Below are 26,830 nucleotides of genomic sequence, written 5' to 3' on the forward strand. Positions count from 1 at the left end.
TTTATTAGGCCAAGGTTGGAGTGATATTTAATTGATGTTGAATTATGAATGTATTCAAATTTGACGAATGAAGCGTGGAGAAAGAGAGAGTTGCAGTGCATGGTGGCAAAGCTGCAGAAAGAAACACGGGTTTGCAGTGCACGTGGGTGCATGGTGGCAAACGGGTGACTTTTGTGAAGGAATAGAGCACGACCCAAATACATATGTTCACATTTAACATGTTTTTGAATGGTTTAGCAAATACCTTCCGAATTCTCCTAAGCTAGGTTGGGTGTAACATGTTTTTGAATGGTTTAGCAAATACCTATGTTCACATTTTACACAGTAAACTATGTGTGCGAGTGATGTATGTGAAATTTTTATCAATGATTAAAAAATAATAATAAAAAAATATAATATAAATATATGCATCTTTAAAAAATAATAATAAAAAAATAATAACAAAACATAAAGGCATTAAGATTTTTGAAAATGACTCAAATGTCTTGTGTGTTCAACATTTCAATTCGTCTAAGCCTCCATCTTGAATAGTCTCTTGAAAGGAGGTGGGAACAATAAAATGAACAAAATCAGTCATGGTAGCCCCGGGAAGCCAATTTGAGAGGAGGTGGGAACAGTAAAATGAACCGAATCAACCTCTTTCCTGACCACCACTATCTTCCCGTCTCAATGGCTTGAAGGTATGGAACATTGCGCAGCATATGTAATAAACAAGATTCACAAGCTGCAGCTATGTTATCAACCAGTAAAAGTATTCTAACTTCCCTTTATTCAAGAAGCCAATTTGAACCACCCGGACCAGCACTAAACTTGTGCACTAGTGACACCAAAAGGGCACTGGAATAAACCCCAGCTGCATTGGCTATCGAAAACAACCCCAAAGCAGTATTCCTCAAGCTATCCGGTGCCTGGTCATACAAGAACTCAAGATATCCAATAAGCATGAAGGCCTCAGAGATGCCATGAAGGGCGGACTGTAGCACGAGCCAGAAGACAGTGATGGAAATTGTGGCATGTTTATGCTTCACTTCAATGAAGCCAGCAATTAGGGTGGCTAGTATGGAAATGAAACAGCCAATACCCATCCGCACCAGGAAGGAGATGCCCCGGTCTACACCCGTGAATCAACGGATAATAGGGACGAACACACAGACATAGAAGATTGCTGTGACAAGCATGGAGGTGACTGTGAAGATGGTCATGGAGCCTTCAGGAAATTGAAATGGCCTTGTCAGGTGTCTATCCATGGTGAGGGCTTGTTTGTCTAAGAATGTGATTTGTTGGGCATAGACTGCACTGAGGATGATTCCAGCTGCCCATATCGGTCCCATTCGAATAAACGTTTTCAGTTCTTCAACTCTGTGGATGGTATTTAGCCACCACAGGTTGGGTGATTGGAGGTTGTCTTCTTCAGTGACAATGGCTGCCTTATCAAGAAATCTGCAGCACACCATCAAGAAATCTGCAGCACACCACGAGCAAAAATTAAACTCTCACCTAACATTTATTAGTCACCAATTTTATCTTCAAATAAATTTTTTTATTTTTGAGAAGAAAATTTCGATCATTTTTAACCAATGACAATTTGAACCAAGCTTTACAATATAAATGTACTAAATACCAGGTGATTTGACAGTTCAACAAACTGATAAACCAATGCAATGAATAAAACAAAAGTGATTGATATAAGATGTCGAAGTTAATTCTTCTAGTACAAGTGGAGTGGGGATAATCTAATGAAGGACCGGAGTGCTTATAATTATGAAATGACCTTGTACAAGGCTTAGAATTATGAATATGAGGCACAAATAATTCATAATTTTCCTTTTCGAACAAGCAAGAATGCTTGGAATGGTAGTCCTACTAGTCCATTCTCACACATCCAGTTATCTACATAGAGGGAAATGGCTGAATCATAAGGACTCTCTCATATAACGATCATGACGACAAAGGATACAGTGGTCTTCATCACTCTGAATTCTACCATACACATGTTTTTGCCAAATGTAATTGACTAATGTTATTAATAAGTCAGTTCATATTAAATACGAAATTACATTAAAAAAAAAAAAAAAAAATTAATAAACTTTAAATTGTTGATTTTAAAAATAACTTCATATTACCTTTCAGAATTTCCTTGAAGTGAAAAGAGATCCAAAATTTATAAGTTTTCCCAAAGAGTAAGAAAGTCATTTGTTATTGAAAATACCATCTTTGAGTTTCAATTCACGCAATATCTACCCATATTCTCATATGTCCAGTGTACTTCATAACATCTACACAAAACAAACAGAGAGAGGCAGAGGGACTTACTGCATGTGTTGAGTGTGAAGAAGCCTCCGATTGCCAGCTATAGAAGCATCAAGCTCCTCATTCTCATACAACCCTCTAGGATCCAAAACCATGGTTACACTTCTTTTCCTTATTGCAGCAAAGGAGACTTTTAATAACCGTGTATATGGGCTCCCTACGGGGTCTAGTTTTCGGTACAAAGGATATCTGGAAATGAAGGCAATGACGGATAATAACACTGCTATGGTAGGGACTCAAAATCCCTATGCCCATCCAAAATTGTGTTGAACATACACCACTTCTATTGTTGCTAACACGGTAGGTAACCCCATGAAGAAGTAGTACCAATTGAAGAAGTTCCCCATCTTAGTCTTTTCTTGAGGGTCTGTTTCTTCAAACTGATCTGCCCCAAATGGTACCACGCAAGCCCGAATTCCACCAGACCCCAAAGCAGTCAGTAGGGGAGAGATGTCAATGGTTGCCAATTGGCCAAAATTGGCCTGCCTCCATCCCAGTAGTGTTGATGATGAAATTAAACATATCATCCCCTGATTACACAAAAATATGGTAAGAGTTAAATTTTATATTCAAACAACAAATAGAAGCTCAACAATTTGACAACAATTTGGTTCGCTAATATAAATGTACGCATGCATTAATTTGTACATTTTGTTTTGATAATTTATATTTGATTGTACCATAAAAAATAAAAAATAAAAATCATATTTTGATTCATAAGCACTGAATGCATATGCAAACAACCTACCACATGCATCAGTGACATGTGAAAATATTTTAGAGGACTTTCTAAAATACAGATGATGAATCAACTACTGTATATACAACGTATTTTGTCCACTATTCATTCATGTACTCATTTGAATTCTCCCATGAGGTAAACTAACCATCTCTCTGTTTTCTCTTGGTTAGTTTGTTGAAGTTGACACTGACTTCTCTGTTAGTAGAAAGTTCCACAAATTATCTCCTTCTCTCTTTCTAGAAGTCTCCCTCTAAGAAACTTCTCTGTAGGATATTATATTGAAGACCAATCCAATCGACTTTGTAAGTCGTTGAGACCTAGTATAAATAAGAGATTTGGGTAGAGAAACACCAAGTGACATTCTGTGAATAAGTGTGATTGAGTGAGTCCTGGTGTGTGCAACTTCTATACAAAGCTTTTGTGTGGGTGCGTTGTGAAGTGTCCAAATACTTGTGTGCATTGTTGTGTATTATACTTGTCCATTAGTAAAATTTCTTGTTCTTTGTTCAAGTCATAATATTTTTATTTATTTATTTATTATTTTATTTTACTAATGGACAAGTATAATACATTAGTAAAATAATGCTCTTACATTTTCAAACCTCAGCTGACCTTATATTGTAATGACCTCGTTGACAATGCTGAGGGGTCTGGGGTTGAGAACAATGAAGTGTCCTTGACTTGGCAGTATAATGCCAGGATGAATGCCCTTACACGTGAACTCTCTGCTATTGAGAAATTTGTTGATGTCCTTCAAAGGGATAATTTGTTACTCAACGGGAGACTCAAGCAATTCCAACCAGATGTGGACCATGTATTGGAGCTGAAGAGAGCTGTGAACCAAGTTGAAGAGGCCAAGAGCTTAAGGAACCAGGTTAAATTCTATGAGGACAGATTCAGATCTATAAAGATTTCAAGCATCCTATTGAGCTGCAAAAGAAAATTGACAAGCTTTTGAAGGTAATCTCTCATTTACAAGACACTTAAAATTCTCATTATCCTGCTGCACATGATCTCACTCAGTCCCATGGTTCCACATCATCTCTTCCCCTCCCCTGATCCTCTGGTAGGATCAAGGAATCATGATTTTCCACCACTTAACACTGAATGTGTTCATGCTTCACTAATGCTGCATCCTACTCATGTAAGGCTCTCTCTGACCAACCCCTTCCCATTGTGAACAACCTTTCTTTCCCAAATCTCGAGACACCCAACCACCATGGGGGCTTGGTATGTCTCACCCAGCCTAACCACCTATCCAGCAGGACTCTCTGCCACCATCTCTGATCACACCTCCTGACACATCACACCCATCCTTTTCCTGTACCACCCTTACTCGCCCTCTCTGGTCTCATGTTGCAGCCCCTTCCAAACTCCATTTTGAATTTCTTCAGCCAGTTACCAATAATGGCAGGACTTATGTGGATCCACCACCATGTACTAAAACTGAAGGCACTCTGGAATGAAAAAGCTGCCTTATTGGCTTCTTTCTCCAAAAGAATCTTCATTTTAAATTGGTCAGTACCATTGCTAAAAATCTATGGACTTCTAAAGGCCTAGTGGACACAGTTGGAATTGCATCAGACTTTTTAATTTTCAATTTTAGAAATGAAAGTGATTGCAGGCGTGTGTTAGATGAGGGTCCATGGACCTTCTCTAACAGACCTCTTGTCCTAAAGCAATGGCATCACAACATGCAGCTTACTAAGGACTCCTACAATTGCATCCCTTTATGGATTAAATTTCATAACATTCCACTGGAATACTGGACTAACAAAGGCCTAAGCAGTATTGTTAGTGCCATTGACACACCACTCTCTACTGATCAAAATGACCGAGACCTAAAAAAGACTTTCCTATGGTAGGATTTGCATTGAGGTAAAAGCATCTCAGTAGCTGAGTGATTCTGTCTTATTGAAAGTGAGCAAGGATAAGTTCATCAATATTGATGTTACATATGAATGGAAACCACAGTCTTGCACAATATTCAATTGTTTTGGTCATCCAGATTCAAAATGCCATAAATCTACCAAATGTCGGGTGCCAATTCAACAACCAAATAAGGGACAACCTCTGAGGCAGTGGACTCGGGTAAAAAACAAGTCCCCTGCTCTTGATATTGTTAAGGGCACACTAGCTAACCTTGAGAATCCATCCTCCCACCATAAGGCCACATCTGTTTCTGATGATATGGACCTACCCATGCTTAACAATACTTCTTTCCAACAGAAGGACACATCTGATGTAGCTGTGCTTAGCACAGTCATGACCTGTGAGTGGAACCCTCTTCAACCTATTCCACCACTCCCAGTTCCTCAAACCTCACCATCTAACCCTGGATCCCATTCCAGCGCCGAAAGACACGTGCTAGTGGGGCAATGATTACATCCAATGATTCTCCTCCACCACCATGTTATTTCGAACAAGTGCTCATCCTCTAAATCTTCATCATCCCAGTCCTCTAACAGATTCAGTGTCCTGTTTTGCCATGCATCTAAGGAGGGCCAAATCACCATTAAAACTTCAAATGGAAAAGCTCCTTTGACATACTTCACTGTTTTTGAGAATGATTGTATTGCACTTCATGGTCAGTCAAGATCTAATCCTAGAATCACTCCTAAGGAGAGAAAGTAATTGAGAAATAATGCTAGAAGAGTTGCTAAGGCAGCTCAGTCTGCATCCAAAAAGGCTTATAAACGGTTCTTTGAGGACCTACAAACCCCAACAAAGTAACAATTTTTGCTGCTTGGAATGTGAGGGGTGAACAATTCCTCAAGACAAAGAGAAATTAAAAACTATTTGATGGAAAATCATCTTAATTGTGTTGGACTCCTTGAAACTAAGATTGGAACCTAGGAGGCACGGACATGCCTAAAAAGGCAAAGAATCCGTGTTGGACATGGATACGTGTCGGACATGTGTCGGACACGCTAAAAAACGTGTCTGGATATTTTTTATTATTTTGAATATTCGGATACGGCGGACACGGCGGACACACCATATATATTCGGATTTCGGACACGGCAGGGACATGCCATGATATTTTTTATATATAAGTAAGGCACTTGGGGATTTTAAGAATGTTTTAGAAAGAAAGTTAGGTTGAAGTGTGTTGTACAGTATTGTATGAGTTGTCGCACGTTTACAGTTAGTATTGTATGAGTTGTCACCTACCCCTCATTGTCATATATAGAATTACCATGAATAGGGTTTACTTGTTCTCCACTCACCTACTCCCGTAGCCTCTCCTATATAAACACCATTGTATTATTGTATTACTCACTCAATAATATATACGTTTTCATATATTCTCTTTCTCTCTCTCTCTCTCTCTCTCTCTCAACATGGTATCAGAGCAGAAATCGATCCCTCTTTAAATTTTTTTTTTCTTTAGTCTTATTCAGACTCTCCGATCTTGATTCCATCTTGGCTTTCTCTCAAAAATCTCTTCTCGGCAATCTCTCCTCGGTGATCTCAATTCTCGTCTCAGCAATCTCTCTCAGATCCCTCCTCGGCTCTCTCCTCTATAATTTCTTTCGGGTTCATCTTAGCTAGATCTTGGTTCTCTTATCTCGGCTCCCGCTGGCTACTATATCTCATTTGTTCGGCAGCTCTTGTGATGGATACTAAGGAATCCTATCTTCTTGGGTTAATCACCAGCACCAAATTGAAAGGCTCGAACTACCTTCAATGGTCTCGAGCCATAGAGGTGTTCTTACGGGCTCGAGGAAAACTGTCATATGTTAAATCAACCAAACCCACCAGTGATGAAAAGATTATTGAGGCTTGGGAGAAAGAAGATGCTTATATTATTACTTGGTTATGGAACAGCTTGGAGCCTGAGATCTTCAACAGCGTGTCATTCCTAGAATCTGCCAAAGATATCTGGGAAAATCTCAGGGACATGTATTATTTAGAGAAGAATATTTCTTGTATTTATCAGTTGTATCAGGATATTTTTAATCTCCTGCAGGGAGATTGTTCAGTTGAAGATTATAACTCAGAACTGAAGGGCGTGTGGGAAGAATTGAATGTCTACTAACCATTGACTACAAACATAGAACAACAAAAACAGCAAAGGGAGGAGTTTCAGGTGGCAAAATTTTTATTGGACTTAAACCCGAACTCGCTTCGATCTGTTCGCAAATTTTGTCGGGCAAGGAGATACCCACAGCAAGTGAGACTTTTGCTTGAGTTCGAAGAGCATCTATTTATATCCTTGTGATTGAGAAGGACAACCACTATGCTCTTGTTGTTCCTACTGAACAACATGATACTTTCCGTGAAGTCGAGGGTCAGAAGTCCTTCCAACGCAGGCCGTGGTACTCATGGCAGCAGAGGGGGTTGCGACAGCAAGAAGTGTACTCATTGTGACCAAAACAATCACTGTGTTGACTTTTGCTGGGCTCTTCATGGCAAGCTAGCTTGGGCTAATCAAGCTTCAGTTTTGGAGGAGACTACTCCCACTCCTGCGAATGAACAAGTCATTCTCTCCAAAGCCGAATATGATTCTCTGGTAAAGCATGAGTGTGCAAATCAACCTTCCTCCACCACTACTTTCGTTACTTCAGGTAATACGTGTCTCCATGCTTTATCTTCTACATCTTGGATCATTGATTCAGGGGCATCCGATCACATGACAGGTAACCCATCTCTTCTTTCTGATATTTCTCATGCTTTCTCACCATTGGTTGTTGCTATAGTGAATGGAAAATTATCTATAAGTGGAAAATTACAAATATGGAAAGAGAATAAAAATCAAATCCCTAAACAAAAGCCTAAACATAAGCCTATAATAAAGACCCAATAAATCTGCCACAATCATCGAGTAAACCTATAGATATGATTTCCATCTTCCTAATCCCACTTCACCCTCTGATTATAGACCTATATATCTTGTTGTAATGTCTTGTAAAAAAGAATTTCAAAGCTCCTTGCTAACAAGTTAAAGCCCATTCTGCCTACCATTATTGACAAAGCACAAAATGCCTCTATTAAAGGTAGGAAAATTGGGGACAACATCATATTGGCCCAAGAACTGTTAAGAGGGTATCATGAGGACCTTCATCCTCCTAGATGGACACACAAGGTTGACCTACATAAAGCTTATGACTGTCGCCATTGGAAATTCATTCTTAATGTCCTTAAGCCAATGCACTTTCCTCCCATTTTCATTTCTTGGATCAGATCTTGTATCTCAACTACCTCCTTCTCTGTGTCTATCGATGAAGAACCCTGTGGTTTTTTTAATGGTAGATAGGGGAATCCTCTATCCGCCTACCTCTCTTTATCATAGCTATGGATGTTCTATCATCCACAACTAAGCAGCTCGCCTCTTCTAAAAATTATTTTAAATACCATTGGAGGTGTAAGGATACCAAATTCTCTCACCTTTCATATGTTGATGACATCTTTATGTTCTGTCATGGTGATTTCAGGTTTACACGGATTATTAAAAAGTCCATTGATATTAGCATGCTCTTTGATCTCTCCCCTAATCCAAACAAAAGTCATCTTTTCTTTAGTGGAGTACCTACTGCCATCCCAAATGCCATTTGCAGCTTGTTCCAGTTTCCATGTTGTACCCTCCCAATTAGGTACCTTGGGCTACCCCTAATTACTTCAAGACTAACTACTAGTGACTTCCAAGCACTCATTGATAGAATGCTATCAAGAGTGACAAATTGGACAGCTAGAGCACTTTCTTTTGCAGGGAGACTACAACTGATTCAAGCTACTCTCTTCAGCATTCATATCTTCTGGACAAATTTACTGATGCTGCCTGCTAAAGTGTGCGACCAAATTGCTCAAATACTACATAGATTTATGTAGCCAAATTTAGAGCCAAGGTTATACGGAATCAGGTCTGCATCCCAAAACAGGCTGGAGGTCTTGGCATCTATGACATCCCACAGTGGAACAAGGCATCTATTCTAAGGCACCTGTGGACACTTTGCTCAAATGAGTCAAATAGCATCTCAAAGGAATCGAGTCTAAAGCATCTCATCAAACAGAACATTTGGGATATCAGTATACTAAATGATAGTTCATGGTTCTAGAGAAAATAGTTACAAAATAGGCACATTGGTCAACATTTAGTCAAGCACAAGATCAACAATGGAGCTACAAGTATGGTCTTCTTTGACAATTGACTCCCATGTGGCCCCCTTTACCAGGTATTATCTAAATCTGCTGCTCATAGACAGGGAATGATGATCTCTCTAACCTTGTCTCTGTGACAACTCAAACCTACCTTCCCCAAACATTAACTCCAATGATTTCATCCAATGGACACCATCACCCACAAAGATATACACACTCAAGCATACCCTCAAAGCCATTTCACAACCTCTACCCTCCAAGCACTGGCACAAACTGGTGTGGTTCAGCAATTATATACCCAAACATTCTTTCTGCCAATATTTAGCAATACGAGAGAAGTTATTGACTCAAGATAAACCCTCTTTATTTCACAACGCAGCCAAATGTGTGTGCACTGTGTCTCAATGTAGCAGAGAGTCATGAGCACCTCTTCCATCAATGCTCTTACTCTAAAACTATAAGAAATGGGATATAAAATAAGTGTGGATTTTTACACAAGCCCTAATTCTTGGAATGACTTCCTCATTTGGGCATCATCTATGTGTGGAGGGAAAGGAACAACATAAATTTTTAGAAAACAAATCCTTACCTCCGTTACAAACTTTGAATTCAGTGATCAATGCCGTCTCATTGAAGCTGTTCATGGTTAAGAAATGTAGAAGTCCATATGCAGAAACCATTACCACTGAATGGAACCTTCCCAGCTCCTTCTTCGAACCATCACTTTCCAACCCCTTCTTCATCTTTACCTTAGCGCCTTAACCACCATAACCACCATTATATAGTATGCTTTCGGGTTTGTTGATTCTCCAGCTCAGGTTTATGGTTCAGTTAGTGCGTTTTGTTTTCATCTGACTGGGCTATGGTCTTAGGTTTTGTTAGGTTAGTTTCAAATGAGCAATTGGACTTTTGTCGTGGATCTTTGGGATCTATTTCTTGTTTTGTTTTTGACTTGTGCCCTTTGGCCTTGCTTGGCCTCTAATGTTCGGGCCTTGGGGTATGCTCCAATTATACATGTATTTTTTTTTCTTTTTTTTGTTATGTTATGTATTTATTATTATGGCGATTAGCTTAATGCTCTGTTCGTTAGGAAGGAAAGAAGATGGGTGGAGGGAAAATAGAAGGGAAGGAACAAAATTCATTCGTTCGGTAAGAAGGAGACACGGTGAGAAAGGAAAATAGGAGGCATCCCTCCTCCTTTACAAATTTTCATCTGCCCAAATTTGGGCGGAAGACCGAAGAGAAAAAAAGCGGGGTTATTATATAAAATTCAAATTACGTACTTATCCTTCACAAATATTAATAAACTTCACAATCTCATCTCAAGAAAAACCCTATGGAGAAGGACTCTCCTTAGTTGGACTCTGTCAACCAAATCCTTCAGCAATCTCTGCAGGTACCAAACTCTCTCATGCTCCCGCTCTATACACATACACAGATCTATATATAAATATGATCAGTCTCTTGCTCCCACTCTATACACATGCATATACCTACACATAAATATGGTCTATTTACAAACTTATTTGATTCATGTGTTATGGTAGAGTCTGCTAAGGCAGTATGATCTCCGTTGACATCATGGTTTAGGAGAGTTTTCTTGTCTGCTTCATTACAATTTCATTCTCCATATCATTTACCCAAATAGTAATAAATGAATATCTATTCACTTTAGTAGCACCATTATTGCACCTATGATGATATTATTATCAAAAGATTAAAACAGTTAGTGCATCACCATAGATCCGTTCTGGGGCAATGGGAATATGGTAGTCAAAGTTGATAAACAGGAGGTGATGAAACCCTTCGAGGATGACCATTGATCCACGGCCGAAGTTAAGCCAAAAATTTATAAAAAAAAAAAAAAATTGAACAAATCGAAATATATATATATATATATATATATATATATGACAAGTAACAAATTTAATCGTCCTTTTCATATAATAAAAGTTTAAATAAATGGTAAAAAATAGTGAGGGTATAATGGTAAAAATAATTTAAAATTTTCTCTCTTCTCTCTCCTGATGAACAAAGTAAGTTGTGAGATTCTTCTCTTCTCTTCCATTCAACCGAACAAAACGAAAGAAGTTTGTAATCTCTTCCCTAGGAATGTCTCATCCTTCACTTCTTCTCTCCCTTCCATCGAATTTTCTTCATTCTTACCGAACGGAGCCCAAGGAAAATCAAATAACAGTTTGTCAACAGTTCAAACTGTCTAGTGATAGGGCATTGAGCCAAGTAGAGCTATTTTTTTAATTCAAAAGCTCTACTATTTTCAATTGAACATAGTTATATCTAAAAATTACAGAATAAAAAACACATTCAAATTAAAGCACTACTCTGTTAGTTTCTTTATTCACATAGAGAAAGAGAGTGTGTGTCTTACCATTAAGTACATTATGGAGGAAATTATTATGGTCCAGAACCGTTCTACACCTGCGTCGGCCACGAAGCCCCCGAGCAATGGTGTCAAGCTTGTAAGGATATCAAAAATGGTGAAGGTGTTGAATGCTTTGGTAATCGGCATCTGAAGCTGCTTGATTAAGTGAATAATCTCATTTACTTTAAGAACTAGCATAGCAAACTTCACTGATGCATCAATTGCTGCACAAATTAAACAATGCCATCATTTTAAAAACAACATTTGGAGAAAGAAACTTCATGTTATTGTTATCAAACTTATATAAATGATTACCAAAAATGAAGGGCATAGTGATTAATCCACCCTTTTTCTTTGGAGCTATTTATTCTGTAATTTCTTCTCTAGCTTCATCATTTTCCTCTATTTCTACTATTTCTTGGCCGATTTCTTGGGTAATTTCTTCTCTGACTACATCAATTTCCTCTATTTCTATGATTTCTTGGCTGAATTCTTGGGCCTGTGCAATTGTTTCAATTATCTCTTCAATTATGTCTTCTATGATCTCCAGTGCCTCAATAATTTGTTCATTGAGTTCCGGTACCTCTATAATTTTATCCTGAATTCATACAACACAACTAAATTAAAAAAATGTGGGGCCGATCCACATTCATACAGTTCACTTATTTTCTGAGGCACTAACATTGACTCCACTTCTATATATATATATATAGATATATAGTTCAATATTTGTCAAATTAAATTGAAGGGATTTATAGAATAACATAGAAGCTTAGAAATAGATTAAGATGCTTTAAAAAATAGTACTACTTCAGGCTTAAGCATACATATGTATCACTAAAATGTGCAATTCAACTTGGCATACCATTCCTCTCTTAAAGCTTCTCACTGTGCTGCCAATCAACCCCCACAAAAGCCCATTGCATCATTTAGTACTTGTCATTATAATATATATATATATATATATTTGGTCTAAGAGAGAAAAAACAAAACTTTGACTTAAGCCTATAAGATCTCCATATATAACCCAAAGATGGATCACAAACATGATCATCATTATAAACTCACTTAAGAATTTAAGTACACATAGATATGTAATTGAAGCAGCAATTTCAAAGGTAAGTTTAAGATTACAGAGTGAAAAGTTAAGATTGACAGCAAAATATTGCTACATTTGGTCCAAATATGTGAAAGAAAAGAGCAATAATCACGTTAAAAAATCAAAGAGTTAATTTAGATGAGAGAATGACACTTACATGGTCCATATCTTCACAAGTTCTCTGCACTTCTTTTTTTTTTTTTTTTTTGAGATGAGCTTCAGAATACTAAATTCTCTCTGGTCACTGTGAAAGCAACGGACACAAAATTCTCTCTTGGTTTCGTTTGAGATGAGCTTCAAAATAGAAGAGTTTTATTAGAAGTCAGAAATAAACACTTCTTTAAAGTTGATACATGACTTACATACCCAACATATATAGGCATACTATTACCATTTTTTGTAAGAGGTTCTTAGTCCGTCCCTATTTCAGAATTACTGACTTTAGGCTGTTTTTTAATCTCTTTATATTCGCATTTCTGGTAAGAGGTTCTTAGTCCATCCCTATTTCAGAAGTGCTTAGAGCCTATGACCTAAATGTGTGATTTGGTTTATTCCCTAGCATCTATGAGAGCATTGAAGAACTACAAACTAAAGTTGGTACACCTTTTAAGCTCATCCCTACTGCTGTATTAGTGTAAGCACTTTGATAATGTGATGGTAAGTGTCAAATGGGCTATCAATTTTCATATAACAAATCAATTTGGTTCCTAAATTAATTAACCTAGAGGTGATGGTTAGTGTCAAATGTCTGAAATTGAAACTTAATCAATGCAGTGTTGGTGATTGAATACAATTTTAGAGTTTAGTAGTTTTGAATTGATGCTAACTCGAGGCATCAAAAAATAATAATAATATTAAACCTTGTTTATCAAGTGCAAGAGCAAGTATCAAGAAAGGAATGTAATACACTAGACAATTACTTTAGCCGAAACTAGGGCTGTCCATTAAATCTGCAAATTTGTGAGTCCAATCCGATCTGTGGACTGGATTGGCTTTTTAATCCATCAGATTGATGGCCGTTTATAAAAAAGTAATTCGTAAAGATCAGATCGGATCACGTTTCAAAAATATGATCCGATCCGATCTATAACCTTTATTATATACTTTTTTTTAAGAGTACTAATGTATTTGGAATGATGTGCTATGCAGAACAATTTTTTTTTTTTTTTTTTTTTTTTTTTGGCAAACAAAAAGATTTTATAAACATAGGAGGAGCACACTTAAAGTAGAGAGACTAGAACATGCGTGTTGCTTTTTAGACTGTAGGAGTAGGCATGGAAAAGCCCAGACCCACTGGGCTCAAATGCTACTTTACCTTGAATGAGGAGGTAGTGGTTCGGTCGCTAGATCTGAAATGTCTCCAACAATGAGAGAGTTGAGGAGGTAATCAGATCGGAAATATCTCTAAGAATTCTTTGAGGAGCTAATGGGTTGCTAAATTTGAAATGTCTCCGAGAATCAGAGAGTTGAGCTCAGAATTCTTTGAGGAGCTAGCTAATGGGCCGCTGGATCGGAAATGTCTCCGAGAATTTGAGAGTTGAGCTAGCTGGATCAAAAGAATTCTTTGGGTTGATGAAGATGAGCAGCAACAAAGGTGAGCTCAGAATTCTTTGGGGGGTGATTAAGATGAGCAACAAAGAGGAGTTCTTTATTAGATAAAGAAAGTAGAGAGAGAAAATGGTGATTGAAGCCAAACAATGCTATATTTGATGAAGATGAGCAACAAAGAGGTGTTGGTGGCAAAGATCACTCACAAATCACTTATGGTGATTTGTTATAACCCACAGGAGAGAAACAAACTCAATTCATTGAAGAAAAACAAAAACAAATACAGAATAACTTTTTCTCTCTCTCTCTTTTTCTCTCTGCCACTCTTTCTTCTCTTCTCTATATTACTACATCTTCATATGATACAATCTATTTATAGGTAGTAAATCCGTGTTCAAAATGAGTAAAACCTGTCAAGGTTGAATTCCACCGAATGGTTCTTCACGGCACCTTCCATGGCGGTGGCTAGTTGCTTCTAGCATCTTCTTACAGCTTCTGGGTTCTTCTTGTTGCTTCTTGAGTTGGCATGTGGCTTCTTGCATCATCTGGAATTGAGGAGAAGCCAAGTTTACTTTCAACATCCTCCTTTAAACTTGCTTCTCCAAATTTCTGCATTCCCAGCATCATCTTCAGTCTATTGAATAGGTCTTGCTTCAACGGCTTTGTAAAAATATCTGCAACTTGGTCATTCGTCTTGCAAGATATTAATTCCACTTCCTTGTTCTGCACATGCTCCCTGATGGAATGATAACGTGTGTCGATATGCTTACTTCGTTCATTAAATACTGGATTCTTCGCTAGAGCGATTGCTGAACGATTATCCATGTAAATGTCCGTAGGATTTTCTTGTGGATATCCCAAGTGTTTCAGCACATTTCTCAACCAAATAGCATGACACACAGTTGAGCTGGCTGCTACGTACTCAGCTTCACATGAAGATAGGGTCACTATGGGTTGCTTCTTGGATAACCCTGTGAATGATGTATTTCCCATGAAAAAGACAAATCCAGTTGTGTTTTTTCTTTCATCTAAATCTCTACCCCAATCACTATCTGAATAGCCAGTAAGACTAAGCTCATCAGCTGAGGTATATAACAAACCATCATTGATTGTGCCTTTGATGTAGCGGAGTATCCTCTTTGCAGCATCTAGATGTGATTGATCTGGTTCTTCCATATATCTGTTGATCAATCCAACTCCGTAAGTATAACAGGTCTGGTACAAGTCAGGTATCGTAAATTTACAAATAAATTTTTAAAGTATGTTGGATCAACATTTCCTCCATCTTCATTCTTTCTGAGTTCCAGTCCGCTTTCTACTGGGGTTAATACCGAATTGCATGATTCCATTTTGAACTTCTTGAGGATCTCCTTTGCATATCTACTTTGGGAGATAAAAATTCCTTTATCTCTTTGTATCACTTCTATTCCAAGGAAGTGTGCCATTAGACCAATGTTTGTCATTTCGAATTCTCGAATCATGGTCTTTTTGAAATCCAACATAGCTGGGTTATTACCTGTGAAGATTAAATCATCAACGTACAGACATGCAAATAGTACGCCTCCTTTTGCATCTTTCTTCATGTATACAGCATGCTCGTATGGACATTTCTCGAATCCATTATCCTGAAAATACTTATCAATTCTTGTATTCCATGCACGTAGAGCTTACTTTAGCCCATAGAGGGCTTTCTTCAACCTGTACACCTTGTCTTCATGCCCGACTTTTACGTATCCCAACGGTTGTTCAATATAGATTTCTTCTTCCCGAAATCCATTCAGAAATGCTGACTTTACGTCGAGTTGGTAAAGCTTCCATCTATTCTGGGCAACAAGAGATATCATTAGTCTGATTGTCTCTAGTCGGCCAACAGGAGCAAACACTTCACCATAATCTAATCCTTTTCTTTGTTTGTAGCCCTTTGCTACGAGGCGTGCTTTATATCTCTGAACTTCACCTTTTTCATTTTTCTTTGTCTTGTAGACCCATTTCACTCCAATAGGTTTATGACCTTTTGGTAGACTAGATAGCTCCCATGTATCATTTTTCTCTATAGCTTCGATTTCTTCATCCATGGCCGTCTTCCATTTATTCTCTTGGATAGCTTCTGTGAAGCTAACAGGATCACTATCCAGAAATAAACATAACAAATTCTGATCTTCCTCCATTTCAGTAGCTTCATATATTTCCCCAAGGCTTCTCATTTTTCTGGGTCTTTCACTTGAACTCTCCTCTGATGATGATAATGAGGGATCATTTCTAGAAGGTACGGGAGATCGGTATGGAAGAATCTGTGGCACCGTTACAACTTCTCTTGCTGCATTTTCTTTATCTTCTTCAAGAACGAGCTCTATATTTTTAACTGCTTGGTCCTGATCCCAATTCCAAGCTTCATCTTCTTCAAAAATTATGTCTATACTCATAATAGCTTCTTTGGTGATGGGATTAAACAGCTTATATCCCATTGTTCTATTACCATAACCGACAAAGATACATTTTTGTCCTTTGTCATCAAGCTTGGTTCTTCTGGCTTCTGGGATTTTAGTGTAGGCAATACACCCAAAAATTCTGAAATGATTAACGCTTTGTTTGTATGAACTCCAAGCTTCTTCAGGTGTCTTGAAACGAAATCTTCTGGTTGGACACCTATTCAACAAGTAAACAGCACAAGATACTGCTTCAGCCCAAAATTCTTTGGGTAATAACTTTCCTTTTAACATGCTTCTCACCATATCTAAGATAGTGCAATTTTTCCTTTCAGCAACACCATTTAGCTGTGGCGTACAGGATGGTGTTGTTTGTTGTCGGATGCCGTGCTCTTTTTAGTAGTTCTGAAATGCATTCGACATATATTCTCCTCCTTGATCTAATCACAATGTCTTGATATAGTAGTTGCTTAGCTTTTTGACAAGAGCTTTAAACTCTTGGAAGATATTGAATACTTCTGATTTCTTCTTCAAGAAGTAGACCCAAGTCTTTCTACTATAATCATCAATGAATGTAAGAAAATACCTTTTTTGTCCATTTGACTTTGGCTTCAATGGACCAGACACATCTGTGTGAACGAGCTCCAGTGGCTTTGTTGCTTGCCACTTGATTTCTTTAGCAAAGCTCAATCTGTGATGTTTTCCAAGTACTCAGCTTTCACAAACTTCATCTGGATAATTGACATAAGGCAAACCTTTTACCATATTTTTGCTTGCTAGCAACTTTAGGCCTACAAAATTGAGATGTCCGAATCTCAAATGCCATAATCAATCTTTGTCTTTAACAACAGCACTTAAACATTTTGCTGAATCGTGTTGAATTTTAATAGCAAACATTCTGTTCTTGGACATCTTTATTCGAGTAATAAGATTTCCATTTATATCTCTGATGATTAGAAACAAATTTTGCATGCTGATGTCGTATCCTTTCTCTAGGATTTGTCCTAGACTCAAAATATTGTTCTTCATATCTGGAACATAGAAGACGTTGGATATGAAGTCATGATCTCCATTCTTGAGCTTGATCAGAATATTACCTTTTCCTTTTACTGGGATTTTTGTGAAATCACCAAATGAGACTTGTCCTTGCCTAGTCTCGTCAAGCTCGACAAACATGTGTCTTTTTCCACACGTGATTACTGGCTCCTAAATCTAGAAACCATATATTTTCGTCTTTAGGATGCGCATCTTGAGCCATTAGTGATCTTGGCTCATTTATATCTCTCTCTGCAAAATTCACTTGCTCTCCAACTTCGATTGCAGGCTTTCCTTTGCATTCATTGCTGTAGTGGCCATATTTGTTGCAGTTATAACATTGCACATTACTTTGGTCATAACTTTGGCGATTATTGAAGGTGCTTCCTCTGCATCTAGATCTTCCTCTTGATGGCTGACTTCTTCTGCCTTGATTATTATTTCTTTCACCGCCGCCTTTGAATCCAGCACCTCGTCCTTGATAGCCACGGCATTGGCCTCGGCCTCGGCTTCGGCTTCTTCCTTGTCCTCTTTGTGAGGTTCCCCATTGCTCCTCTCTATTTTCATTGATTGTAAAGCTTTGATTGAAGAGCTTGATCTAGGGAACTTAAGGTGACCTTTTTATTAATTCTCTGTTCATGGATTTCTAGTGTGGCAATTAGCTCGTCTACTGTCATTGCATTAAGATCCTTCGATTCTTCAATAGCAACAACAACGTGATCAAATTTTGAGTTGAGAGATCGCATAATCTTTTCGAGCACACGAACATCTTCGATCTTATCTCCATATCTTCTAATCTGATTAATGATAGTCAATGCTCTGGTGAAGTATTCAGAAATTGACTCGTCTTTCATGTGCAACAATTCAAATTCACCCCTTAGAACTTGGAGTCGAACTTTGATTGTTTTTTCAATCCATCAATGTGCTTTGCAAAGGATTTCCCATGCTTGCTTGGAGGTGTTGACGGCGGAGATCTTTTTAAAACTTGCTTCATCGACACTTCGATAAAGAGATATAACGCCTTCTTGTCTTTCTTTCTGGCTTCTTTGAGCGCTGCCTTCTGGGCTTCACTTAAGTCATCTAGTTCCTTTTTTGAAGCTGGTTCATCATATCCATTTTCAATCAAATCCCACAAGTCTTGTGAGCCAAGAAGGACTCTCATTTGAATACACCTATTCTCGTAGTTGTCTTTCTCTAAACGCAGAAGCTGGGGTTGGAAGAAATTGTTGGAGGATGCCATCGGATTTGCTTTAGCACTTTGGGTGCTTGATTCTGACAAATCATAGCTGAATTTGAAAAAACAGACTTTGCGGTTGCGTCGGAACGGTCCGTTTAGCTAAGAACGGGTTTTTGAACGGTCAAAATCGGCCTAAAAATGACTTGAAACAGCCAAAAAAACAAATTCTGGCTCGGCTCGGCTCGGCTCGGCTCAGGAACTGGCTTGGCTCGGCTTAGCTCAGAAATTTGGCTCTACTCGGCTTGGATTGGCTTAGGCGGCTCAGCACAGAATATGGCTCGGCATGGTAGCTCGGCTCGGCTCGGCTCGCCGAAGATGTCGCCTGAAAGTTTGTTGTGTCCAAATATATATGGTGTGTCCGACGCGTGTCCACGGCGTGTCCATGCTGTGTCCGAATATTCAAAAAAATAAAAAATATCCAAACAAGTTTTTTGGCGTGTCCGATGCGTATCCGTGTCCAACACGGATTCTTTGCCTTTTTAGGCGTATCCGTGCCTCCTTGGTTCCAATCTTAGTTTCAAGGAGTCCAACACAATTAAGATGATTTTCCATCAAGAAGTTTTTAATTTCTCTTTGTCTTGAGGGATTGTTCACCCCTCACACTCCAAGCAGCAAAAATTGTTACTTTGTTGGTTGTAGGTCCTCAAAGAACCTATTATAAGCCTTTTTGGATGCAAACTGAGCTGCCTTAGCAACTCTTCTAGCATTATTTCTCAATTACTTTCTCTCCTTATGAGTGATTCTTGACTGACCATCAAGTGCAGTATAGTCATTCTCAGAAACAGTGAAGTATGTCAAAGGAGCTTTAATGGTGATTTGGCCCTCCTTAGATGCATGGCAAAACAGGACACTGAATCTGTAAAAGGACTGGGATGATGAAGATTTAGAGGATGAACACTTGCTAGAAATAACATGGACCTGTGGTGGAGGATAATCATTGGATGTAATCAATGCCCCACTGGCATATGTCTTTTGGCACTGGAATTGGATCCAGGGTTAGATGGTGAGGTTTGAGGAACTGGGAGTGGTGGAATAGGCTGAAGAGGGTTCCACTCACAGGTCATGGCTATGCTAAGCACAGCTACAACAGATGTGTCCTTCTGTTGGAAAGAAGTATTGTTAAGCAGGAATAGGTCCATACCATCAGAAACAGATGTGGCCTTATGGTGGGAGGAAGGATTCTCAAGGTTAGCTAGTGTGCCCTTAACAATATCAAGAACAGGGGACTTCTTTTTTACCCGAGTCCACTGCCTCAGAGGTTGTCCCTTATTTGGTTGTTGAATTGGCACCCAACATTTGGTAGATTTATTGCATTTTGAATCTAGATGACCAAAACAATTGAATATCGTGCAAGACTGTGGTTTCCATTGGTATGTAACATCAATATTGATGAACTTATCCTTACTTTCAATAAGACAGAATCACTCAGCTCCTGAGATGCTTTTACCTCAATGCAAATCCTAGCATAGGAAAGTCTTTTTTTTGGTCTCGGTCATTTTGATCGGTAGAGAGTGGTGTGTCAATGGCACTAACAATACTGCTTAGGCCTTTGTTAGTCCATGGACCCACATCTAACACATTAACACATGCCTGCAATCACTTTCATTTCTAAAATTGAAAAATTAAAAAGCCTGATGCAAGTCCAACTGTGTCCACTAGGCCTTTAGAAGTCCATAGATTTTTAGCAATGGTACTGACCAATTTAAAATGAAGATTTTTCTGGAGAAAGAAGCCAATAAGGCAGCTTTTTCATTCCAGAGTGCCTTCAGTTTTAGTACATGGTGGTGGATCCACATAAGTACTGCCATTATTGGTAATTGGCTGAAGAAATTCAAAATGGAGTTTGGAAGGGGCTGCAACATGAGACCAAAGAGGGGGAGTAAGGGTGGTATAGGAAAGGGATGGGTGTGATGTGTCAGGAGGTGTGATCAGAGATGGTGGCAGAGAGTCCTGCTGGGTAGGTGGGAATGCTGGGTGAGACATACCAAGCCCCCATGGTGGTTAGGTGTCTCGAGATTTGGGACAGAAAGGTTGTTCACAATGGGAAGGGGTTGGTCAGAGAGAGCCTTAGCATGAACACATTCAGTGTATGTGCAGCAGCATAATGAGAATTTAAAGTGTCTTTGTAAATGAGAGATTACCTTCAAAAGCTTGTCAATTTCCTTTTGCAGCTCAATAGGATGCTTTAAATCTTTATAGATCTGAATCTGTCGTCAATTTCCTAATGTTAGGTGAGAGTTTAATTTTTGCTCGTGGTGTGATGCAGATTTCTTGATAAGGCAGCCATTGTCACTGAAGAAGACAACCTCCAATCACCCAACCTGTGGAGGCTAAACACCATCCATAGAGTTGAAGAACTGAAAACGTTTATTCGAATGGGACCGATATGGGCAGCTGGAATCATCCTGAGTGCAGCCTATGCCCAACAAATCACATTCTCAATCAAACAAGCCCACACCATGGATAGATACCTGACAAGGTCATTTCAAATTCCTGAAAGCTCCATGACCATCTTCACAGTCACCTCCATGCTTGTCACAGTAATCTTCTATGTCTGTGTGTTCGTACCTATTATCCGTAGATTCACGGGTGTAGACCGGGGCATCTCCTTCCTGGTGCGGATGGGTATTGGCTGTTTCATTTGCTGGCTTCATTGAAGTGATGCGTAAACATGCCACAATTCCTATCACTGTCTTCTGGCTCGTGCCATAGTCCGCCCTTCATGCTTATTGGATATCTTGAGTTCTTGTATGACCAGGCACCTGATAGCTTACAAAAGCAAAGTTAATTGCATGTTACATGTATTGAAAGTTTACAAAAGCAATCAAAAAGTTCAAAAGGCTAGTGAGTAAGTTAATTTTTAGTTATTAAAAAAATTAAAGGTGCATATATTACTATATCTTCATATGATACAATCTATTTATAGGCAGTAAATAAGTGTTCAAAACGAGTAAAACCTGTCCAGGTTGAATTACACCGGATGGTTCTTCACGGCACCTTCCATGGCGGTGGCTGGTTGCTTCTAGCATCTTCTTGCAACTTCTGGGTTCTGCTTGTGGCTTCTTGAATTGCATGTGGCTTAAGAAATCTGCATCACACCACGAGAAAAAATTAAACTCTCCCAAGAGCTTAAGGAACCAGGTTAAACTTCTTTGACGACAGATTCAGATCTATAAAGATTTCAAGCATCCTATTGAGCTGCAAAAGGAAATTAACAAGCTTTTGAAGGTAATCTCTCATTTACAAGACACTTTAAATTCTCATTATGCTGCTGCACATACACTGAATGTGTTCATGCTAAGGCTCTCTCTGACCAACCCCTTCCCATTGTGAACAACCTTTCTTTCCCAAATCTCGAGACACCTAACCACCATGGGGGCTTGGTATGTCTCACCCAGCCTTACCACCTACCCAGCAGGACTCTCTGCCACCATATCTGATCACACCTCCTGACACATCACACCCATCCCTTTCCTATACCACCCTTACTCCCCCTCTCTGGTCTCATGTTGCAGCCCCTTCCAAACTCCATTTTGAATTTCTTCAGCCAGTTACCAATAATGGCAGGACTTATGTGGATCCACCACCATGTACTAAAACTGAAGGCACTCCGGAATGAAAAAGCTGCCTTATTGGCTTCTTTCTCCAAAAGAATCTTCATTTTAAATTGGTCAGTACCATTGCTAAAAATCTATGGACTTCTAAAGGCCTAGTGAACACAGTTGGAATTGCATCAGGCTTTCTAATTTTCAATTTTAGAAATGAAACTGATTGCAGGCATGTGTTAATGTGTTAGATGAGGGTCCATGGACTAACAAAGGCCTAAGCAGTATTGTTAGTGCCATTGACACACCACTCTCTGCTGATCAAAATGACCGAGACCAAAAAAAGACTTTCCTATGCTAGGATTTGCATTGAGGTAAAAGCATCCCAGGACCTGAGTGATTCTGTCTTATTGAAAGTGAGTAAGGATAAGTTCATCAATATTGATGTTACATACCAATGGAAACCACAGTCTTGCACGACATTCAATTGTTTTAATCATCCAGATTCAAAATGCAATAAATCTACCAAATGTTGGGTGCCAATTCAACAACCAAATAAGGGACAACCTCTGAGGCAGTGGACTCGGGTAAAAAAGAAGTCCCCTGTTCTTGATATTGTTAAGGGCACACTAGCTAACCTTGAGAATCCATCCTCCCACCATAAGGCCACATCTGTTTCTGATGGTATGGACCTACCCCTGCTTAACAATACTTCTTTCCAACAGAAGGACACATCTGTTGTACCATGACCTGTGAGTGAAACCCTCTTCAGCCTATTCCACCACTCCCAGTTCCTCAAACCTCACCATCTAACCCTGGATCCCATTCCAGTGCCAAAAGACATGTGCCAGTGGGGCAATGACTACATCCAATGATTATCCTCCACCACGGGTCCATGTTATTTCTAACAAGTGTTCATCCTCTAAATCTTCATCATCCTAGTCCTCTAACAGATTCAGTGTCCTATTTTGCCACGCATCTAAGGAGGGCCAAATCACCATTAAAACTTCAAATGGAAAAGCTCCTTTGACATACTTCACTGTTTCTGGGAATGACTGTACTGCACTTGATGGTCAGTCAAGAATCACTCCTAAGGAGAGAAAGTAATTGAGATATAATGGTAGAAGAGTTGCTAAGGGAGCTCAGTCTGCATCCAAAAAGGCTTATAATAGGTTCTTTGAGGACCTACAAACCCCAACAAAGTAACAATTTCTGCTGCTTGGAATGTGAGGGGTGAACAATCCCTTAAGACAAAGAGAAATTAAAAACTTCTTGATGGAAAATCATCTTAATTGTGTTGGACTCCTTGAAACTAAGATTGGAACCTAGGAGGCACGGACACGCCTAAAAAGGCAAAGAATCCGTGTTGGACACGAATACGTGTCGGACACGCCAAAAAACGTGCTTGGATATTTTTTATTTTTTTGAATATTCGAACACGGCAGGGACACGCCATGATTTTTTTTTATATAAGCAAGGCACTTGGGGATTTTAAGAAAGTTTTAGAAAGAAAGTTAGGTTAAAGTGTGTTGTACAGTATTGTATGAGTAGTCGCACGTGTACAGTTAGTATTGTATGAGTTGTCGCCTACCCTTGATTGCCATATATAGAATTACCATGTATAGGGTTTACTTGTTCTCCACTCACCTACTCCCGTAGCCTCTCCTATATAAACACCATTGTATTATTGTATTACTCACTCAATAATATATACGTTTTCATATATTCTCTCTCTCTCTCTCTCTCTCTCTCTCTCAACATGGAATCAGAGCAGAAATCGATCCCTCTTAAATTTTTTTTTTTCTTTAGTCTTATTCAGACTCTCCGATCTTGATTCCATCTCAGCTTTCTCTCAGCAATCTCTTCTCGGTGATCTTAGTTCTCGTCTCGGCAATCTCTCTCGGATCCCTCCTCAGCTCTCTCCTCTATAATTTCTCTCGGGTTTATCTCGGCTAGATCTTTATATTATTGTATTACTCACTCAATAATATATACGTTTTCATATATTCTCTCTCTCTCTCTCTCTCTCTTAACATGGTATCAGAGCAGAAATCGATCCCTCTTAAAATTTTTTTTTCTTTAGTCTAATTCAGACTCTCCGATCTTGATTCCATCTCGGCTTTCTCTCAGCAATCTCTTCTCGGTGATCTCAGTTCTCGTCTCGGTAATCTCTCTCGGATCCCTCCTCGGCTCTCTCCTCTATAATTTCTCTCGGGTTTATCTCGGCTAGATTATGGTTCTCTTATCTCGGCTCCCGCTCGCTACTATATCTCATTTGTTCGGCAGCTCTTGTGATGGATACTAAGGAATCCTATCTTATTGGGTCAATCACTAGCACCAAACTGAAAGGCTCAAACTACCTTCAATGGTCTCAAGCCGTAGAGGTGTTCTTACGGGCTCGAGGAAACTGTCATATATTGTTAAATCAACCAAACCCACCAGTGATGAAAAGATTATTGAGGCTTAGGATAAAGAAGATGTTATATTATGACTTGGTTATGGAACAGCTTGGAGCCTGAGATCTTCAACAACGTGTCATTCCTAGAATCTGCCAAAGATATCTGGGAAAATATCAGGAACATGTATTCTTCAGAGAAAAATATTTCTCGTACTTATCTGCTGTATAAGGATATTTTTACTCACTAGCAGGGAGATCGTTCTGTTGAAGATTATTACTCAAAACTGAAGGGCGTGTGGGAAGAATTAAATGTCTACTAACCATTGACTACAAACATAGAACAACAAAAGGGGCACAGGGAGGAGTTTCGGGTGGTAAAATTTTTATTGGACTTAAACTCGAACTCGCTTCGATCAGTTTCAGATTTTGTCTGGCAAGAAGATACCCACGACAAGTGAGACTTTTGCTTAAGTTCAAAGAGCATCTATTCATGCGCTTGTGATTGAGAAGGACAACCACTCTGCTCTTGTTGTTCCTATTGAGCAACATGATACTTTCCGTGGAGGGCGAGAGGGCAGAGGTCCTTCCAACGCAGGCCGTGGTACTCGTGACGGCAGAGGGGGTTGCGGCAGCAAGAAATGTACTCATTGTGGCTAAAACAATCACTCTGTTGACTTTTGTTGGGCTCTTCATGGCAAGCTAGCTTGGATTAATCAAGCTTCCCTTTCAGAGGAGACTACTACCACTCCTGTGAATGAACAAGTCATTCTCTCCAAAGCCGACTATGATTCTCTGGTAAAGCATGAGCGTGCAAATTAGCCCTCCTCCATCGCTACCATCGTTACTTCAGGTAATACGCGTCTCCATGCTTCATCTTCTACACCTTGGATCATTGATTCAGGGGCATCCGATCACATGACAGGTAACCCATCTCTTCTTTCTGATATTTCTTTTCTCACCATCGGTTGTTACTATAGTGAATGGAAAATTATATACAAGTGGAAAATTACAAATATGGAAAGAAATTAAAAATCAAATCAAGAAAAAAAATCAAATCCCTAAACATAAGCCTATAATGAAGACCGAATGATTTCATTCAATGGACACCATCACCCACAAAGATATACAAACTCAAGCATACCCTCAAAGCCATTTCACAACCTCTACCCTCCAAGCACCGGCACAAACTGGTGTGGTTCAACAATTATATACAAAGCTTTGGTGTGGGTGTGTTGTAAAGTGTCCAAATACTAGTGTGCATTGTTGTGTATTATCCTTGTCCATTAGTAAAATTTCTTGTTCTTTGTTCAAGTCATGATATTTTTGTTTATTTACTTATTATTTTATTTATTTTAAAGATAAAACAATTTGTATTAATTTTTGCAGTTGAATCTTTTGAGTAAAGAGAAAAAAAGCTCCTCCCCCTCCTCCTCCTCCACCACCTATCCATCCTCCCGCTAACACCTAGCCTCCTCTCGATCTATTCACCATGCACCCCTGCCTTGTTCTTCTACTATTCCCCCACCACCTGCTTCTCAACTCCCTCCTGCTGTTCCAAGCCAGAATCCTGTGATACCATAATTTCCATAAATGGCAACTTTTTGATGTATTCCATAATTTCCATTGTATTTTGTTGTTACAATAAATTGATTTTACACCTCAATTAATTCCATTGGAGTAGTTGGTATAGGTTAGTTGCATGTCAAATTGAATACTTTCCATAAGTTCCTAACACCAAATTAAAGGTGTGGGTGGCTTCAATTTTATCTAGGGCTTGGATTAGTGACCCATCCCCATGGTACTACCAAATCTTATCAAGAAGAAAGTTGCCATGTTGGTAAATCAAAAAGTTAAAAGGGGTTATACCAAGAAAGAATTGAGAAATGGAATATCCTGTACATGGGGTTTAGTAGATAAAAGGGTAAATTCAAATGGAGTAATCGATTTCACCAAAGTGCTGGAATATCTGAATTTAAATGATATGTATGATTTATTAGTGATAGCA

General features: G+C 38.9%; 1 pseudogene; it reads right to left on the reverse strand.

Moving 5' to 3' along the window:
• Positions 1 to 393: 393 nt before the first annotated feature.
• Positions 394 to 21,017, reverse strand: LOC132295545 (protein NRT1/ PTR FAMILY 3.1-like; annotated as a pseudogene).
• Positions 21,018 to 26,830: the final 5,813 nt, after the last annotated feature.

Source organism: Cornus florida, unplaced genomic scaffold, assembly GCF_030987335.1.
Source record: "Cornus florida cultivar Cherokee Brave unplaced genomic scaffold, ASM3098733v1 CherokeeBrave_3.0.0_Hap2_Chr02, whole genome shotgun sequence".
Taxonomy (NCBI): domain Eukaryota; kingdom Viridiplantae; phylum Streptophyta; class Magnoliopsida; order Cornales; family Cornaceae; genus Cornus; species Cornus florida.